The 22,335-nt window shown below is 38.0% G+C and overlaps 1 protein-coding gene across 1 annotated transcript in view; it reads left to right on the plus strand.

Moving 5' to 3' along the window:
• The window catches only part of lingo4b (leucine rich repeat and Ig domain containing 4b), a 111,149-nt gene that overhangs the window by 80,732 nt on the left and 8,082 nt on the right, over nt 1-22,335 (plus strand). The window lies entirely within an intron of this gene.

The raw sequence follows: 22,335 nt of genomic DNA on the forward strand, positions 1-22,335 counted from the left end.
TAACATGATTGTCAAAGTAATTGTTTTGTGTATTTGGCAGCGTCACAAAGTTTTTTCGCCTAGCTGCATCAGAAAATGTACCACAACGTCTGACATGCCTCCTTTTTAGTGTTTTCTCACAGCTTGGATTGCTGCTGTCATATATATATACACACACACACACACACACACACACACACACACACATACATACATATATATACACATACATATCTTCATATCTACATATCTATATACATATCTACATATACACACACACATACATATATATATATATATATATATATATATATATATATATATATATATATATATATATATATATATATATATATATATATATATATATATATATATATATATACATACCTATCTAGGTGTATAGCTTTGGTCACTGAGTGCAAGGGAAAAATAATAAAATATAGTCTATAAGTTATTAAACAGTAAAACATTAACGTTTTAAGAAGTACAGGTACATTGAGCACTACTGGAGTGGTTTCAGGTAAACTACATTTTAAAGACTGTGTAACACAACAGGTAAGTAACTAACAGCAGCTAAAATGTATATGGATCATCTCTCGGTAGTTGATCCCTTTTGAAAGGCGCTACACGACGGCTGTGGTATAGAAATTACATTTTCTATGTGAACGTTCAAATTTGTGCCTCTGGTAATGTGCCTTACCGGCATTTAAAGAAAATTAGTTTTGTGTCCTCTGCAGTGTTAAGAGAGAAAGGCTTTGGTTTGGGATAAAAGGAAAAAAGGTGTAAAGAAAGGAAAGTTGCCTTTTTCTTTTATATAGTATAGAGAGATGTGTTCGCTGACGTTATGATCGCCTTGTGTAGACTGGTGAGACGTCCCCGCCATTAATCGGCTGTGATGGCACTGTCAGTCCTCCACTCGTGTGCGTGTTTCATAATCCGAGGTGAGGACCTCATAATCGTATACGTGCAAAAGAAAGTGTGAATCGCCTTAATATTATTTTGCCGTGGTGTAGAAAAGGGGTCCCGTGTTTGCACTTGTCTGGGCTATAGCGCAGGGGGAGGATGAAAAAAATTAAAAGTGCTCACTTTGACTTAAAGCAGAAGCGCAGTCAGCGTCTCAAAGGCCGGCACAGCTATGCGCGCGCTGGCTGCTCGACTTTTGCTGGGCAGGAGACCACAGTTTTTGCAGACACGTTCATGATATCAAAAGTCTCAGCGCTCTTTGGAGGTCATTCATATATTATATATATAGCAAAATACCCGTGCCTCACAGCGGAGAAGTAGTGTGTTAAAGAAGTAATGAAAAAGAAAAGGAAACATTTTAATAATAACGTAACATGATTGACATTGTCATGAGTGTTGCTGTCATATATATGCCTGCCTAAATAAGTCACCCTCGCTTTGCTCTTACTTTATTTACCGTTCATTTAATCATGGCTATTGGCGGAAAAATTATAAAATGGAAGGAGGATGGCTTTACCAAAACAATTATTGATGGCGAATCGATTATTCATAAAGCTTGAATTGGTGATGTTTTTCTGTGTTAACCTCATATTTTTTCAGACTTCTTCTCAAACTAAGGTGGTGCGAGGATAAAATGAATCGGGATGCGCTGATCAATGTAATCGGTGTGCAGTACCAGGAAATCATGCATTGACAAAAGCTCCCTTTGCTTGTAATGCAAAGTGTGATTAAATGCATTATTTTTTAACGCGTTATGGAGCACATGCATCGAAGCTTCTCAGCTGTGCTTGTGCTAAGAAAAGGAAAGATTTTAAAAATAACGTAACACGATTGTCAATGTGACCTTTTGTAAGTAGTGCCTGGAGGATTCAGTGTGGAGAAACTCTATAGAGACAGCGTGTGTATTAACTTGTGGATTTTTCTGTGAGTATTTGGTGGCAGTCTGACAAAGTTGCTTCGGAAGACGGCATTAGCCGCGGAGCTCAGCTCAGACCGAAATTAGATGAATGGGAGGGGAGATGATGACGTGACTCCCCCACCCGCCTTAACTGTCAATCCCCCACAAACACAGTCTCTCGGAATTTGCATAAGCACACCCCTTCACCTACAATTTTAACTTAGTTATAAAGTGATCAAAACTCTCGTTTATATCCTGCATCCTCTCATTAAACTTGTATCCCGCATTACCTGTGGGCATGTGAAACGCCAGCGGTAGCCTGTCTATGAACTTAATTTAAAGTTTAGGTTTACACCTTGCTTTCTTTCGAGGCAGCAACACTCATGAATATGGTAGTATATGTCACTCGCTCGCTTCTTATTGTTTTTCGCTGCGTTCTCAATTATATAATGCATGTTTTCTTAAGCGCTTTTTGCAGGTCTTCCTGGTTTTCTACGCACTGCGTTGACAATCAGTTCACGTGATTACGTGGGAGGCGTGATGATGTCACACGAAACTCCGCCCTTCCAGCTCAACTCCATTACAGTTAATGGAGAAAAATACCTTCCAGTTATGACCATTAGGCGTAGAATTTCGAAATGAAACCTGCCCAACTTTTGTAAGTAAGCTGTAAGGAATGAGCCTGCCAAATTTCAGCCTTCTACCTACACGGGAAGTTGGAGAATTAGTGATGAGTGAGTGAGTGAGTGAGTGAGTGAGGGCTTTGCCTTTTATTAGTATACTGTAGATCTTCATACAAGCATAAACTCACTGGTTAGTTTAACTGAGCTTAAACTTATATAGTCTAATAGTTGTAACACTTTTTAGTATTTTGTTTTCCATTTGCATATCTCCAATTATTTTTCAGTCTTATTTCCATTCATCCAAGTATTATCTTTTTTCATTCTATAAGTCGTCATTATGTGCTTGTTTCACATCTTATGTAAAAAACCCTACATTCCTTTATGAACATCACACAAAATACATATTATCAGCCTTCTTTAACAAACTATAAATGATACTATTTCTTTACCCCAATAAAGCCACCGTGATGTCACATTTCATGTTTATGACATGGTTGAATATTGAGGCACAGGGAATCAGCGGGTTATAATTGCTGCCTGGCAGCTCCAGTGCAACAGGTCTGAATCCCAGCATGGTTAATGTGTGTGTGGTCTTCACATTCTCCACTTGTCTTTGTGAGTTTTTATTTGGTATTCCTGGTTTTCTTCCCAAAGACATACGTATTAGGTTAATGGTCAAATCTAAATTTGTTCTGTGTGAGTGTGTGCGTGAGTGTGCCCTACCAGAGCTAGAACCTGATTTGCCCCTGACACTGTCAGAATAGGCTGTAGCCCCTATAACCCTTAACTAGAGTAATCAGGTTTGCTAATTAATGGATAAGGTAACACAAAGATGGCACTGTTTTTCTTCATAGAACTCCCAGCCAGGGACTACATTTGCATAACCTATATCTGAATATAATATGTTATTCCTGTTCCTGTGCCTGTGCATGTTAAGCACCAATTGCTCTGATCAATTCCTTATTCTGAAGAAAAGCAGTTGTCACAAAACTTTCTATGGCAGGTTTACATTTGCCACAAGTAGCTTCCCGTAATAGCTGACTAGAGACTCGTAATTCACTGTGTGGTATAAAGTAGAGTAGAAATAAAGTAATAAAAATGACTAAATATGTGAAATAAATAGATAAAATAAGACTGTCTTTATATGGTGTAAAACTGTCAGATAACAACATCAGATAAGAAATACACTATGGAGTACAACATCAGCTGTTCTCAGATTAGCACTGCTTTGTGTGTGTCCATGGTCTCTGCAGCACAATTAACAATTTGAGTCATTTCCAATAGGACTAGATTCTCATCGATCACAGCCCCATGATGTCCAACATACTGGAGTCTACAGTATATCTGCATTTAGCTCTCAGCCAACTGCAGCTTCTAAAGTGACTGCTTAAAAATGGCTAGTCTTGAAGTGCTCAGCATTTACTTGTTAAATAAAAATTAGCTGCATTTTTTATGGGAAAATGGTGGCACAATGTCTAGGGCTTCTGCCTTTCTGATTCTGGGTTTGAACCCCATGTTTGTTAGATTTTTATGTGCAGTATCTGAAGGTTGTTTTTGTTTCCTTCTACATTGCAAGCACATGCAGTTGGGTTGATTGGTGATTCTGTATTGATACAAATAGACATGTGTATGAGTGGGGCCTGCAATGCAGTGGCAATTTGCCCCAGGTCAGTTTCTGCCTTACACTTGGGCTTTAATTCATTTTGAACTCAATTAAAGGTTTTTGAGTATATTATATTATGTTCCCCATCTTATACTTAAATACTTTATCAAGTGCTTCCATCTTTCTTCTTATTTTAACATAGTTGTGAGTTTGATCCATTTTAACCAAAAAATTCAACTACCTTATGAATGATATACTCTTTATCAGTGTATTTTTGGACAACTGTTAGGACATCTGTCTTCACACAGAGAACTACAGACACATGGAATATGTTAACAAGTAGTGTGATGGACCGATGGACATTCAAAACTCAACTTGATGTTAATTTAAAGGAATTATGTGAATAGGATTGGCAAGCTTTGTTGGGCTGAATGGATAGTTCTTATCAAAAGTCTTTCTAATGTATTAACTGTCTCAACATGCATGAAGTAGTCTATACATATAGAGAATGGATTTTCTTGGCATTGTTGAACTAACAACAAAGAATTACACTGCACTGCAAATGCAAGTTATGCTGCATAAAAGATTGCAATGTTTAGTAGAGCATAAGCAACAGTTCTGTTAGCATCTCTTCTTTCAGTTAGGGAATGGAACAGAATAAAAATGGATATGCTCAGTAAATGTTTCTGTAGAAGTACAAATTTTAAATACCTTGAACATGAGTTTGTAATTTGTGATGGACATTAACAATTTTAATTAAGCAAAAGAGACATCGTGTGCAGTTACGTTAAACAGTTAGGTCCAGTTTGGTTCAGACATCCAGTACACCAATTTACTAAAGGCCTTAATAAATGAACACACATCCAATGTTTAACAGGCACTGACTTTTTAAAACTCCAGGCACGAAAAGCAACCACATAGATGAAGACAAATTTGGTGCTGCTGGTGTATTTACTGGTTTGCAAAGGGAAGAGCAGAAGGCAAAATCATGATGCCTGGGTGCCAACTGCTTATAAATGGTGTTAAATAGAAACATCCCCACTATTCAAGTGTCCTGATAAACTCCATCATTGGTCTCTTGTGGGAAGTCCTAAGCTAGCAGTGAGGGAGTCTCTTTAAAAACTCAGAAGATATCTGTAGTAGCAGAAAGCCCTCCTGAGAAACATTATACAAAAAGCTGCAATCAAGTGTAAGACACTAACACCAGAAACCAGGCCACCTTTGAGATCAGAATCTTTATGTAAAGCTTAAAATACATTGACTAAACAGGACATAAAACATAAATATCTTTATGTAAAAATCCAAGACCCAGTTACAATAAACAGCCAGTTCATGTTACTTATTATTTTCAAGAAAGTTAAGACTTTAACATTAAGCAGTAGCAATTAGGATTTGATCATTCTCTAATCTTGATGCATTTCTAAATCTGATTGAGAAAACAGATCCTGAGGATCATTCTTTGTTTGCATCCAGACAGGCCTGAACTCCTCCTTTTATTTTACCTCTGTGCCTTGTGACATGCAAATAAAGGTGTAAGAAGGAAGGAGAGATAAGCTGCTATTCCAAATTGAAGTAAACTGCTAAAAATAAAAGTTGCACCTTTTACTTATGGCAAATGAAATGAGAAAACTTGAAACTTTCCAGTCATTTCATTCAGGTTTTGAATGATTTCTCATCTACCCTCTCTTCCATCCATCCAGTTCAGGTCACTGTAAGCGGGTGCCTATCATTTCAGAACTTAACTCTGGACATTGAATTACAGGGCACACTTGTCTACACACTCACACAGTCATATGGGAACAATTGAGGGAATCTGAGAAAAACATAAACAGACATACTGTAGAGTAGGGTTCTCAAACTCTGTTCCTGGAGGGCCGCAGTGGCTGCAGGTTTTCATTCTAACCCTTTTCTTAATTAGTGACCTGTTTTTGCTGCTAATTAACTTCTTTTGAATTAATTTGAATTGACTTGCTCTTGAAGACTCAGAACCCTCAATTGTTTCTTTTTCTTCAATTAGCTGCCAAACAATAGTGAGATGCAAAATGAGCCAAAACATAACCAGCAAACTGTGTCCATCATACAGTATCTGAAAAATAAGAAAGATGAAGCTCTCAGGAAGGTTGATCTGTTCAAGTACACACAACATTTTAACAGTGCTCTTAGAAAAGAGAAAATCAACAATTTCAGAAATGTCTGCTATTGCAAAGTGAGAGCGGGTTTAATTAACAACAAGAATCAGCACCTAATTATGCAACTGGTTAGAGTGAAATTAGTTGGTATTTGAGGCCCTGACTTAGTTGGTCTTCTGTTGAACGATGAAGAAATTGAAGGGAACAAATCTTAAAAACTAAGTCAATTAAAATTAATTCAACAAAGTTAATTAGCAGCAAAAACAGGTCACTACTTAAGAAAAGGGTTAGAATGAAAACCAGAGTTTGAGAATCTTGCTTTAGAGAGAACTTGCAGACTCCACACAAGCCATTTAGAGAGCATTAGCTCTTGGGCCACATTATAAAATATCTTATTGTTGCTGGATTATGAGCACATACATGTGTTCATACAGTTTCATCATTTGTAATGTAAAATATGTGAAAGTGGTTCCTGCCTTGCCAAAGGGATTGGGTAGAGAAAATGCACTTGGAGTGTAATACACTGATCTGAATAGTTTGAACATATAACATCTATAAAAAGAGTCATTGTATGTTATTAAAGCAAAGGCAGAAGAAGTTTTTATCCAGTGTTCAATCACCTCACCTCCTGCTATGAAGAATCCCCAAGGAATATGCACATCAGCTGGAAGAAGTGACACGTATTTTCCCACTTTTATCATTAACTTTTCTTTACCCAAGGTGACTGACAGGATCGGAATACATTAATATAATTTGTCTTAAACCCCATTTCAGGATTGTGGGGGGGCTGGAGCCCATTCTAGCAGCATCTGGCACAGGGCAAAATCCAACCCTGTGCTTGGCCACAGTCCATCACAGAGGATGCATCACAATAGTTCATATGTTTTTCTTTGACTGTTATACTAGAAGTAGGGTGATTTGCTCAGTGTCACAGAGTGGATGAGAAGCCTTGATTGAACTACTAGTTTAGGCTTTACAGCCATGCCATAATCCGGCCAAAGTTTAAAATTTATTTGTTCATAAAGATAAGCCCACTTGTCAGTTTGTGGTTAAACACTTATTACTCATAAGATCTATATTAAAATGAACCATCTGTACAGGCATTGGATTCTTGTGACATAGACTTGGATAAATGGCTTACAAAATACATAGATGGATGTATATGTAAAGTTCATATTTGACGTTGGCCAAAAAGACATTCCACATGCAGTATGCTGCCATATCTTCTGCAAACATCTATTTTACTGCAGGTTCACAAAAGAGGAGAAATAATGTAGTAGGTTCACATGGACACATTATGTACCTTATAGGGAATGTTTGAACTTACTCCAAACCCAGAAACACAAACACAAAGAATTCCCAGGTAAAATGGGTTAAAGGACAGTAATGGAGTAATCTAGCAATACAACTATTCATCCAAATTCCAAACATGCTTATCCTGAGAAGGGTCATGAGGAAGCTGGAGCCAATACCATCAAGTACAAGACAAAATGATAGAGGCATCCCTGAACAATTGTATTGTCCCTAGATAGGTAAAGTGGTCACAGACTTCAGGAAACAGAAGGGAGACTACACTCTTATTTTCATTTGAGTGGGCTAGCAGCTTTAAAGTCTTTGGAGTGACCATCACTAATGAATTGAAAGGGGTACAATACATTCTGGTTTTGGTCAATAAGACTCACCAGTGCATTTACTTTCTCTGTTGCTTGTGGAAAGTTTTGCTTCCTCTATTTGTTTTCACTAACTTCTACGGCTGTATAGTGGAGTTCATCCTCACCAGCTGCACACACGCCTAGTATGGCATCTGCTTGGCACAAAACTGTAAAGCAATGTAAAGGTGCTAAAGTCAAATCTGTGAAACCCTTCAACTTGTAGAAAACCAGCTTTGGAAGATCATCAAAATTTAAACTCCACAAAGACAGTAGCAATCTATATATCTCTGAGTCCATAGATCTATGAGGCAGCAGTGCTAACTGCTGCACCACCATACTGCCTTATGCATGATTCAGGAATAACCTAAACATTTTAATTTCAAATTCCTTTCCATTTTGTTCAATGCGTCACATGCCATCATAAATTGGATGATCAACCATGCGAAGAACTCAGTAATACCTTGTGCCAAAAGATAAAAATAGGGCTACACTTGTGTATATTTGCTAGTGACGCATCAGAAACAATGAGCTATTCTAATCACATATTTAATTTATTTTAGAAAACACTCATTTCCTTTGGGGAGGGCTTCAGACAGCATGAAGCAAATACTGTAAGTAACATGGATCACTGGAACAAAATAACTGCTATGTAAAAATACATTAACTTTCAATTAACAGTAAGCCTTCTACAAAATAAAACTTGATTGAGTAAACCACATTATAGTATTGAATGTAATACAAAAGTGAATGGTGACTCCAGATTTAATAACTACTGATGCAGCATTGACATGTGCAGCATTTGGATTATGTGGGAATCAACAATTAAAGGTGAGATATTAGAAATGCAGTGAGTGTGGTAGTGAGGGATCCAAATTCAAAAAGGTCCCATCAAGAAGTGGTTTCTGCTTTGCACCTCAGAAGTACTGGTGTAGGTTTGTCTGTAATTGAGTAAAAGAGGGTACAATAATTGACAGCTGAATATATTTTCCATTGTAATCTTAAAAATATTTTATAACATATACTGACCACTAGGGGGTGTTACTGCACCTCAAACCCCAGACAAAACTGCACAGACTCAAGTTCCGAGTTCAGCTCAAAGGTTTATTATAATAAATTACCTTCACAAAGGTTTCTTTTTAGTAATCATTTTCTCTTCTTCCTTCCTCCTCCACTCCTCCCATGCGAGCTTTGTCCATCATCCACCTGACTCCACATCACCTGGGTTTATACAAGACCTGAAAGTAATTCTAGGGTTAGGGCATATCCTATTGGAAGTACTTCCAGATCAAGCGGAACTCCCTGAAAGTAAGGAGTGTAAATCTTCGCAGCACCCCCTGGCGGCACTCATGGAACCCAACAGGGCTACTGCACATTACCACAATTCCCAGCATACCCTCCGGGTGTCCATTTGGGTACTGAGGCCCGAGGATGTTGCCATCTAGAATATGGAGTCCTCCTCCATTGCTCCATGATGTTATACTCCTGGCCCAGTGATGGTCCTATGTCTGTTATATGGTTGGCTCCTTCTGCCAATTTCATGACAAAGACAGGAGGTCTCCAGCCTTTTCTTACTTCTGGCCTCCCAGACAAGTAATGGGCTGGGACCTATCCTCGCAGGGATGCCAGCCCAGTCGTGCCATCCATAGCAATATAAAATGCAGTAGCGTTTCTGTATTAAGGGTATAGGCACATTGTCCCATAGCCCCCAACAAATGATACCTTTATGCAAAACTTACATAAAAAGAAAGTCACCTAAATAATTTAAGGCAGCAGTTCTCAACCTTGACTTCCTCAGGAGTCACATTGACAAAAGATTTTTTTTGCAATCCACAAACATCCCTTTCCTCTCTGAAACCATTATGCATTTGAGAATAAGGATAATATATGTTTTAAGGGATGAAAAGAATGATTTAATAACTGTAATTTATCATCACCGCAACCACAAATTTTAACATTACTGGCCGCGTTTCAACGTTATCATTATTAAATATTTCCAAGTGCTGATCACAAAGTCCATAACAGCAACAGGCAGCACATTGCTGTTTTTCACAGCCCATAACAACATAACCAACAGCAGTACTGACCATCACAGTCCATAAGAACAGGTAAGAAACAATCCAAAACAGCAGGTAACATACAGTACACTGTTGATGAATGCACAGTTTCTCTTTGATGTTCCCCTTTCTCCTTTATCCCCTTCTGAAGGAAAAAGAAAACATTCTTTCAGTTCTCCTGTAGCCTGCATTAGTATTTTAGACGAGAAGGGGTTATCAGAAGAGCAACATTGTACTTACTTCAATTTCTTACTGTCATTCTGCTGCACAAGGGATTTCTAGTCGATTTCAGCACTAGAAATGGCAATCCAAAGGGCCTCTGTTGTGTGCAGCTGAGTCAATCTGTTTTGGTTGCAGAATTTTATTTTTGAGAGTACAGAGAAAGGCGTTTCACACTGGTATGTGAATGTAAACATCGAAATGGCGTGTCTTGCAAGTCTGGAGATGTTTGGAATATGCCCTGCCAATTTCCAAATGTCCACTACATCTTTCATCTGAAAGTTCTTCTGAGCACTTTAACTCTGCAAACTCCAGTTCAAGCTGCATTGAGGCTTACTTGTGCTCTGTTAGGGCATCACAGAACTGTGACTGACAGGACAAGGCAGCATCCATATGCATTACCATCACTTTCTGAACTGTGGGGACAAACTGGTAATCAGAACCACGGATACTGTGTTTGAGTACGTCCAAGAGAATTATCTGACAGCTCTGTAGAGTTTATACATAGTCTTATTTCTTCCCTGCATGTTGATATTAAGTTTGTTCAAGTGCTGTGTAACGTCACACAGGAAAGCAACAGAAAGTACCCACTCTTTACCATCCAAAAAGGAAAATCGTGACGTCTCCCACTGGCCGACAATTAAGGCTTTCAGTGCTTCAAGCACGTCCATAATATTTGTTAGAATACATCCTCTAGGTAGCCATCTATTCTCAGTGTGCAATACCAAATCCCTGTAGTGAGTGTCAAACTCTTCACATAGCAGTTTAAAGTTCAAGCAGTTTCTTCCACGGGCCCTGATGTAATTAACCACTTCGATTATATTTTCCATCACATCATTCAGATTCTTGAACTTCGCCAACAAGGCTTGCTGATGCATAATGCAGTGGTATAAGAAAATGCCCTCTGCAGTTCCTTCATTTTTCAGTAAGGGTTTCGGCAGAGACATGGATCAGCTCCTGTTCTCTTACTTACCAAGCATTGCTGGTGTGCCATCCATTGTGAAGGCTGTGATTCTTTTCTGGTCTAATGTTAAACTTTGCCAATATCTCCAGTACAGCATTTTTGATCTCTGCACCCATTGTTTAAGTGGAATTATATCAAGCAGTTTTTCTGTAATCTCAAACTCCCTGGTGATTACTCGGATGAAGATGAGTTATTACTGTGGCTTATCATTAATATCCAGGCTTTCATTCATTGCAAGGATGACAAACTCTGCAGATGACAGTTTGTTCTTGAGAATATTTACAATATCCAATACCCTCCTAGTCACAGTATAATCCGGCAGTTGAATTTTTTTTTGCCTCTCATTCCAGGTCTTTTTTGTCAGGAAACAGCATTGAACAGGCAAGCAGCATGCAATCCTTTATCAATTCTCCATCAGTATATGGCTTCATCTTTTTCGTCAAGTCATGAGTGATTTTGTAGGATGCCTCTGTCGCCCTTTCACTAATATTTGTGTGGAAGAAGTTTTTCTGAGCAGTTCAGTTCTGTTCGATTCACGCCATCTTTTTCCCCCATAGCTGGCCACCCTTCAGTACTGAACTTTGGGTGTTTAGCTTCATGACAGCACTGCAAATTGAACCACTTAAACTACAAAATGATATTATCACCAAGCTGACAGATACATTTTCCCACATCACTTGACACAAAAGAAAACTTGAGTTTCCAGTCCTCTTTAAATGCTCGGTGTTCCTTTTTAATATTTGTGCCTCTTACATTCTTTAGCCATTTTTGCTAAATGCTAGTTTCCCAGTGTTCATGCTAGTTTTTCTAGCACGAGATCTGAGATAAAACATGATTGTGTTTTTCAGGCGGTTGAAGGGTGGGGGAGTAATAGAATGATATACGTGAGTGACAATTAAATGAATTCTGTTGACAAAGTTTTTAAAAGAATTTTATAAGACTTTTTTTTTCTTAAGTAGGGCTTAAAAGAGCTGCAACTGGCCTTTGAAGAGCCACATGCAGCTCACAAGCCACAGGTTAAGTACCACTGATTTAAGGTATTGTTAAAATGTTTATGACAGGCTTAATGTGCTCAGTACAATCACATTTTTCCATTTCTCCTTGATAGGCTCAATGTAATTTCTTACCTTGAACAATATTTCCTTTTTGTCTCCGGTTGCTTGGGCAGGCCCTTGGAGCCTGCAGATTTCGTAAGCTCATGTGTATGCATGTGCAAACTAAACTTTTCAGTTCTGTTTTTTTTTTTCAATTTAAAAGGTATGAGAATTTCTCACTATTTTATAGTAGTCATTGTCATGAATTACTTACTGTATGTACAATACAATTAAGCACTGTGTTTGTTGAAAAAATTTTTTACAGTAAAGTAAAAAGTAAAGTATTTGATCGTGATGTTGAAATATGCTTTAATACTGTCATTTAGTGGTTGTACTCTATGTCAGAATAATACGTTGTTAGATGTTCATTTTCATTATTCGGCTGATAATTGATCATCACTGATGTTGGTAGTCTAATTCATTGTGAAATGCATTGTCTCTGCCTGGCTCTCACATGTGAGGTTTACTGGAGGCTGTCTCCTTCATTGACTGCTTAAAATGCTCTGAACCACATCAATACAAATATCACTCTTCCTTAAAATAGCTCTTATTTTCAGCAAGGCTAACAGTACAGTTTTGATCATCTATAGGGGGGCTCTAAAACCTTGCTAAATGATGGAGGTACATACAGTACCTACTGCTCAAACTAAAGGATAACTGTGATATTTTTTCACAATCATGCTATACATTCATTTGCTACGAGAAACTGTGTTCTTAGGTGAAGTATTTTTTTCAAAACAAAATCTTAAAATATACCGAATACATTCTCTTTGAGCTGTAAAAAGTTTTCAACTTCAAAAAATATGTTCCATGATTCTGTGATATGCTTATAAAAATCTAACCAATTTTGAAGTAGTACATTTTATTACAGAATCTTTTTAATGCCATGTAATGGATATTTGGTTATGTTGTTAGAAATATGCTATCAAATTAAGTTCAGAAACTAATTCTATGATGTTTCAAATGTCAAGAAAGGCTGATTTTAGCAAGGTGTCTATATGTGAGTGTGTGTCATTGGAAAAACAATTGTTGTTGGAAAATGATGCATGTTCTTGGTTGATTACATCCTAGCAAAGATAGAACAATTTAGTGCTATCCAAGATATCCACCCTGAACGCTGAAGCCAATATAGAGTAATAACTTCCAAAAAATTGGACTGTCTTCTTTAAACAAATTGCATTGTGTTTATCTTGTGTAAAAAGGTACTATTTATGTGCCCGATCCGACACAGATTGGACACGGAGACACATGTATAAAATAAATAAACTATTTATTTTCTTCACCTGTGGGGCACGCCTTCCCCATAATCCCCACAGGCACAACGCAGTCCCAAGCACAATACACCAATACAAAAGCTCTCTTTCTTTGCACCACCACTCTTCCCAGGCAACCTTGTCCTCCTCCACCCGACTCTGGCCCCTGAGTGGTGGTTGCTGGCTACTTTTACTGAGCACCCAGAAGTGGTCCAGGTGCTTGATTGCCGATATCCGGCTGCACTTCTGGGTGTGGCGAAACCAGTGCCCAAAAGGGTCCAACTGCAGCACCCCCTGGCAGCACCTGCTGAACCCAACAAGGCTACACAACACTCCAACCCCAATGAAGCCCCTGGGGGAATCCAAGGCACCGCTGCAACCCAGGGAGGCTGCCATCTAGCGTCCAGGGGGAAATATTGTGTTTCCCATATGCTTCAGGGGCGTCCCAGCCATCCGTCACACTTGTTAAGTCTGCAGAACTAATGTTTTCTTGCCCAGTTTGATCAAGTACTTACCAATATCCCCAAAAAAATGTTTGACCTATATCCAACAATAACTAACATAAAAACTGTTTCATTTAACTGGGAATATTGCAGACTGCTCCTTTTAGTCATTGGACCAGGCCTAGAAGTTTTGAATGAGTAGTTTTTGATGGTAATTTATTAAATATACATGCACACACACGTGTGCAATCAAGCACACACACAAGCACACTGCATAACGGGTAGCTAACGGGTAGTTACCCTTCCAGGAAACATGCTTGGTAATGAAGAGAAATGAACACATATAAGCAGACTTACGTAGATCTGTAAAGGTGGACATGGACAGAGGCATTAAAACATCACTGTAGAATTTGTTCTATCTATGCAGCTTGTTTACTTCATTTGATCTAATGTGTTTAGTTCCAAATTTGAAACTAAACACACTGGGCCAAATGGGTTAAACAGTGCAATCAGTTGTATTGTATTGAAAAATGTTCCTTTGAGTGATTTCTTATGGTAGTGTAATTTGAATGGGCATATTGTATGGACCATTCCTTGCCATTTTTTTCTGAAGTAAGGATTGGTCACAGTGAGCATCATGGGAAGACTTTTCATGTAAATAAGGAAATAAAATAGCACAAAACCACATCTGAATCTGTTCAGCACAGTGAGAAATAGAACTGCTTAGTATTAGTTATAAAGTGTGTGGAAATTGGCCCGGACACAGACAGCCAGACATCGTTATTTCACCCAACACACTCGTTTATTTGCAAATTATTTACAATAAACAGTTCAGTGCACAAACCCAGTGCCTCCAGCACCGATCTCCCAAAGTCCAGGCCTACAGTCACAAGTGGCTTTCTGGCCGCCTCCAGTCCTCTCTCCAGCTCCGTCCTTCTTCCACCCGACTTCCGCTCTGAATGAAGGGAGACGGCCCCTTTTATACATGTCCCCAATGAGCTCCAGGTGTTTCCGACACTCCCCCGTTGGCCATGTCAGTGTGGCAGTAGGGGGCGCTAGTGCTCCCTTGAACCCTCATGTACCATGCTGGACACTGGATAAAAGTTCAATACTCTTTATTAATTATCACTAACGTGCACAAAGCACCCTCCACACTACTCATATATTCAATTAACAACAACACTATTTTCTCTCCTCCTCGCCCAGATACTTCGCCCCTCTACCTCCCAGCTCAGCTCAGTGTCTGGACTGGCCCGTAGTCCTATTATAGCCCCTGACCCGGAGGTGTTCCTGCCCAATTAGTCCACAGTTCCTTATTACTTCTGGGTCAGGGTAAACAGTCCTTTTCTTCAACCCGGGAGCACGTCGTTCCTTCCTGTCACGTGACCATGACGTACTCCCGGGTTATAGGGCACACAAGAGCCCACGAGCCCCCCTACAGCGACTCCCGGTGGCACCCAAGGTATCCAGCAGGACTGTGTAAAAAAAAAACTACATAGTCCATGAGGCCCTGCTGGAACTCGGTGCACGATCATGCTGTCGGGAGAGCTCCTCCTGGCGGGCTGGGGGTGAGGGCGGGAACAGAAAGCCGGCAGTCCTCCACAAGTGTTATTTACTGGCAAACTGAATTCTCCATTGATGAGTAGCTTTTATGAAGGGTGGCATGGTGGCACTGCTGCTTCACAGATCTAGTGTCCTAGTTTTGAACCTCGTGCCCAGTCATTGTCCATATTGAGTTTAAAGACTATCCATGGTCTTTACTCTCATCCCATAAAGAGATTAGGTGAATTCCAGATTAGTGTTAGTGGGAGTGGGGTTAGTGTTAATGTCAATGTGTACCAGAGATCATAAAATGGAACTTTATTTGTTTAAATCCTGAGAAAAATGTTGCCCAAATACTGTATAGGTTCTGCTTCATAACATAGTTAGAAACAGGGCATTTGCTTTTGTTACATGGTGAAGGTGATACAAGTTTAAAACAAAAAAAAAACACACAATATTTTCAGTTTACTAGAAATATACCTGAACAGACTAGAAAAAACAGAACTCCACAATGTAATGCTGTAGGTTAGCACTGTGGATCAATAAGCCCAAAGCCAAACAGAAGTGGTGTCAGTTAAACACGTGCAAGGTTGCATCCATAAGTGCAGAGGTTCATACATATGGAAAACTGAACACACAGCACTGAATATATCATTCAGTGCAATGGGAAATAAAAACAATATAAGCATACTGTACTCATACAAATTCAAGAATGACTTCTTCTTAGATTAGCTTAACACTGCAATCAGGAAACACAACTATTAAAATAATGCTATAGATGTACTGCCAGCCTAAAATGTAGTTTGCAAAACTGTAGATAAATTAAAAGTGCACCAAGGCTGATGCATGATTTTGCTAGATTAAAACACAACATTATAAAAGCAGATGTATAACAACTGAACTCACCAGTAGGAAAGATGAACTTGTCAAGTCTGGCAACTCAATTGCTGCAGCACTCATGTGATCAAAATTGCTGTCCAAGAAAACTGCAAAATTTTACAATTGTTCAGCAACTAGTAAATTTAATTTAGTTCATTTTTATTATACAAAACATTTGCTTTAAAAACATACATACATATCTAAAATGTGTTTTTTTAAGAAATTGTGTTGGAGCAAACATATCTAGATGGAGTGACCTGGTTGCCCCACACCCCATTGCATGAGCAGTGTTCTACCAGTCAGATCATTCACAAAGAGCATGGCAGCTGTAAGTTCATGATCTGAACTACAAAAAGCCACACCCCTGAAGGTGACAGGTTGTCATAGAAGGAAACAGGCTATGAGGGGAAGACTGCAGACAGACTTCTTTTAAAATGGCAGAAATTTGTTAATATACTTTTTCTCAAAATATGCACATAACCTCAAGACATGGATCAATACTAAAAAATACTCGAGAAAATTCTTGGCTTCAAAATTGATATATCTGGTAAATTTTAATAGTTTTGTTTGTACCAGTGCATCATAAATGCTATTTTAAACCATAAGAATAGGCACATTTTTTTTTTAAATTCAGAAAAAAATTGGCACCTAAGAACACAATATTCTGCAGCAAATTAATATAAATCCTGATTGTGGAAAAAGTGACTTCAGTTTGTAAAATACCAGACTTTAGTGTTTTTACTTTTTTAGTTTCTGTTAAGGAAGTTCTTATCTTTAATGCCCAAGCTCATAACTTACTCAAGTGAATCTCTAACATCATGACTAAATTCATCTTTCAATTTCAATGTTGATGCCATGTCATTCAAGGCAGTGTCTGCTGACATTGATAAAAGGAATAATATAGTTTCTAAAGGTCTTGTTGCCCTGACTTAAGTTTATTAATCAATCTTTGGCTTCAGCATTCCTTTCAGGCATATCAGATGCAGCCTTGAATTCATGCAAAAACATTTGTTAGCAAGCACATCTAGGATGTTTATTATCTAATGTCATAGTAGACCATTCTAAAGACATTCCGGAAAAGCAGTGGGACAATAAAAACTGTCATGGATGTGTCAGTATTGTAAGTATTTAGCTGCAAGTTGAAAATTACATGACACTGACACTGAGAATCTCCTCTAACTATTGCTATCTAATGAGGAAGGGCTCTGCATGGGGAATCTGTGATTCATTAAATATTTGCACTGACACTGTCACCCTATCAACACTTGCCATTCTTCTTTCCATTATCAGCTGCTGTACATTTGATGTTAAATCATTAACTTAGGTTAGCAAATTTACAACATTCTTTTGCCAAGTCTGCAAAGTTTTCTACCCACTGAGCCATTAAGAATGTTTTAACTAAAGATATATTGAATATTATAAAAAATGTATATTGCTGGTTTACTTTTCTGAAAGGTTAGATGTGCAAACTAGACACAAAAACCTTAAGATCGGCACAGGAAGAATCATAGTTAAGAGAGTGCTTTAATGAGGAACCTAAATCCACCCAGGAACCTCTATCCATCCAAACCACTATATCCTAACTACAGGGTCACGGGGGTCTACCGGAGCCAATCCCAGCCAGCGCAAGGCAGGAAACAAACCCCTGGCAGGAACCTAAATTCTGAATCAAGTAAAATTTTTTAATATGTTTTGAAAGAGAGTGTTTCCTTTATTTTTAGATAAAATTCTAACGAGTAGTTATTGCATCCTTTCACTCTTAAGTAACATGAAGTCAAATTAATGGATGCACTCCAGCATATAAGCAGTGGTTCAGCCAGTCTTTACAAAAAGAGGTTTTGCTGTAAAGACAATTGGGAGCCTTGAAAGTGGAAAGTATGGAAATCCACCTCTCCTTGACAGAAAAAAGAACTCTTATATGTCAATTCCAGATGGGACAGATAGTTATGTGATGATGTTCAAAAACTTAAAAAATATACAGTATGAACAAATATCATCTGGGTTCTCCATTTCTGAAAGGTGTGATGACAGTTGCATGTCAATCTGTGACAGAATAAAAATGTCTGCTGAGATTTCAAAGACTTGTGTAGTCTTAGTCTGATAGTCTGCTTTTAAATAGCCATTAGGGATGTGCAGATATATCACGTTTTTTGTTAGTTATACTTTCTACTAGATTTTTCTTCTCAGATTAGGTTGCATGTTTCATGTTAACCCTTACATACTGTTTGGGCCAAATTTGACCCATTTTGATATTTTACAGCAATAAAAATACCCTAAACATCATTACTTTAGCCTGTAATTTGATGACTTTTCCTAAAGTGACCAAAACACACAAAAATGAATATATTTTAAAATTGTATACTCTGTTGTACAGGTGCTAAAACCTTTTGTATATTAAGGCTGTTCCATGTCAAATTTGACCCATACCTATTGAGATGGATTTTAGATCCACCAGAGTGGGTCAAATCAAGGAAAATGGTGGTTTTCAGAGAATCTTGAAACTGTGAAACAGTACGTGCTATGTTTGTGCGTATTTTTTATAGGACAGTGGTGACAGAGTTCAAGGAAGACACTGTCACAAGAACTGTCTGTGTTCCCACCACATTTGCCCAGGTTCCCACAGAGACAGGCACCTGCTGGTCTTTAAAGGGTCTTGGGAGAATCTTGAAATACTGAAATAGTAAAACAGCATCGGAGAGATCATATATAGTACACATTAGTAGCAGAGGTCATACAGAGGTCAGAGGGTGCCTTGACACAGACACAAGATCTACTGCATATATGCAAGCACAAGCAGCTGCAATGTAACAAAATAATTTAAAAATAAAGACATTAGAATTAATTTATTCTGACCTAACTGAGATCACAAGAGGTGTTGGAAAGGTCATAAGATCATAAACGCACCTGACCTGCCATTTTAGTGACTGAGGTTATGGCAGCAAGACTTATTTTGCAAGAAGCTCTTGATCTGATCTTCCAAGATAAGGAAGCAGATAGTGATTTAGAGGATGATACTTCAGAGCAGATAGACAACATGAAGAATAACTCTGATTTACAGCCACTCTGATGAAGAATGCTTTGAGGCAACAAGGGAGGCATTTATGTAGAAAAAAATTATATCAGTCGGTCCTCATTTCTACATCAAGTTGCAGGCAGGATGGCAATAGACAATGTCATTCAAATGAAGACTGACTACTTCTTATGCATCTAACATTACCTGCTAGCAATATTCTGGCCCTGATCAACAAGTCAAAGAAGAATCTAACACAAGGGGACAGAAGAGAAGGAGATGCAACTTCTGCTCTGCAAAAAAGGACTACAAAACAGGGGAAACCTGCTGCAAATGTGGGAAACACATGTGCAAATCCCACACACAATGGTTTTCTGCTACTGCTTTGAATGTACACACTAGTTTGCAATAAGCAATTTGTTATGTTTTGTGATCTACGTGTTAATTAATACTGAATAAATATTGATAAGTTTAGCTTTTTTATGATATAGCAGTGAGGACTCTGTTTAAGTGTTGTAATGGTTATACGTGGTTATATAATAAATCACAAAACTGTTCCAGAATGTTCTTGCCATTTTCACTTTCAATAAAATATCTTTAAATCACTATGGCTGTTACATCTTCATGTCTTAGGTAAAACAGGATATGATATTGTGTGATAGTAGGTGTTTTTCTCCAAAAATGAGTGTTGTAAAACCTTAAAAATACACTCTCCCTGCTCTCTGAAGCATCACTTTAAGATTAACCATCCATTTATTAATGTTAGATAGGCTATTTATACATTCTAAATAGATCGGTAGTTGAAAATTTGGTATAGACACTTATTATGAGAGAATTCTTGGTCTGGGTCAAAACTGACCCAGACCCTACTGTGAAGGCATGAAATATAAAGAGTATATAAGGGTTAAATATTAAAGATTAAGTCACTTCAATTAACTTTGAAAATGAGATGTTGTTTTCATATGAGCAACTATTTAAACATCCCACTAAAAGCAATTGTTACTTTAATTTAGGAAATAATTGTGTAATAGTTTAGTTGGCAATTAAAACCAAGATAAGGCAAGTTTCTAATTAATCCTGCACAATTCTTTCAAAACAAAATTACACTGAATGTTAATAGATGATGTGGTGTAGTCTATTGGAATGCTCCATGGGACATTGATCAGTAGTACTGTGGTTAACTACAGGGTTTTCCACATATGCATTAACTATTGGTTGCCTAGTACTGTAGATGCTGTCTGTTCTGTTGGTGCTCTTTATGCACTTGTTAAAAGTGTGTGTCTTGTAAGGTCAAATACTGCAGGAGAAGCTGAGAAATATTGCTTGGAAACTTATTCCATGTGTCTACTAGAACATTAGCACATTGGAACAATCTAGACAAGAACAGAATAGACACTTGGAGTAAGCTACCAAGTAGTGTGGTAGACAGTAAAACTTTAGTGACTTTCAAAACTCGACTTGATTTTTTTTTTGAAGAAATAAGTGGATAGGACTGGCGAGCTTTGTTGGGAGGAATGGCTTATTCCAACTTTCTATGGTTCTCAGTGTAAAGAAAAAAGTCCTAATGTTTGTGCGAAATTTACCTTTAACAAGTTTCCAACTATGTCCCCACGTTCCTGATGAACTCATTTTAAAATAACAGTCTCAATTCACTCTACTAATTCCATTCATAATTTTAAACACTTCAATGATGTCACCTCTTAATTTTCTTTTGCTTAAACTGAAAAGGCTCAGTTCTTTAAATCATTCTTTGTAATTCATCCCCTGTAGACCTGGAATCAGCCTAGTCGCTCTTCTCTGGACCTTTTCTAGCACTGCTATGTCCTTTTTGTAGCCTGAAGACCAAAACTGCACACAATACTCCAGATGAGGCCTCAGTAGTGCATTATAAACCTTGAGCATAACCTCCTGTGACTTGTACTCCACACCTCATGCTATATAACCTAACATTTAGGGCGGAGTGGTGGATCTGAGGCTAAGGATCTGTGCTGGTATCCCAAAGATTGCCGGTTCGAATCCCCATCACTGCCAAAAGAAGTCCTACTCTGCTGGCCCCTTGAGCAAGGCCCTTAATCTGCAATTGGTCCAGGGGCGCTGTACAATCTCTGACCCCATGGGGTATGTGAAAACTAACAAAAACCTAATACAAGAAATTGTATGAAGAGAAATAAAGGACAACAAAAAAAACATTCTGTTTGCATTCTTAAAGCCTTCTGAACACTGTCAGGAAGTTGATAGTGTCAAGTCCATTATGACTCCTAAATCCTTCTCATAAGGTGTACTCTCAAATTGCAGACCTCTCATTGTGTATTCAAATCTAGCATTTTTACTTCCCATGTTTAATACTTAACATTTACGGACTGCATTTCATCTACCACAAATCTGCCCAAGCCTTTATGCTGTCCAAGCCCTTCTGTCACAAGTTTTAATGGATTCCAAGTTATCTGCCAATCCACCTATCTTTGTATCATCTGCAAACTTAACCTTCTTGTTACTTATATTCCTAGCTAAATCATTTATATATGTTAAAAAAAGCCTTAAAATTTGCATTTTTTAAACTCTGCATCTGAATCACACTTTTGAAACAGAAGAATCCCCCATCTCCAAATTTCTGACCATAAGTCTCCAGGGAGAAGATTAGATAATGTCTAGCATTGTTTGATTAAAAATGTATCTATTTGTATGGAATGTTGTGTGATTACAATAATATTAAAAATAAAAATAAAAAGATAATGTCCATCATGAAATCGCCCCTGCTTTAAAATAATAATGTTCTTAAATGAAACCAGGTTCTCTGACAATCAATTTCTAAGGCGTTTTTTGCAAAAAAAAATCATAATGAAAAGCAGCAAGTAGCCATTTTAAAATGCTATGTAAAGTGTAGGGAAGTTCAACTCTGTGCTGTTCAGAAATTACTTCATGTCACTTGAAAACACTGCAATAAGTTACATTTCATTGCACTGCTACATTTTTAAAGTACAGAGTTTATCCCCAGACTTGTTTTGTTTGAAAGCTGTTGAAAGGTGT

This window comes from Polypterus senegalus, chromosome 1 (assembly GCF_016835505.1).
Source record: "Polypterus senegalus isolate Bchr_013 chromosome 1, ASM1683550v1, whole genome shotgun sequence".
Taxonomy (NCBI): Eukaryota; Metazoa; Chordata; class Cladistia; order Polypteriformes; family Polypteridae; genus Polypterus; species Polypterus senegalus.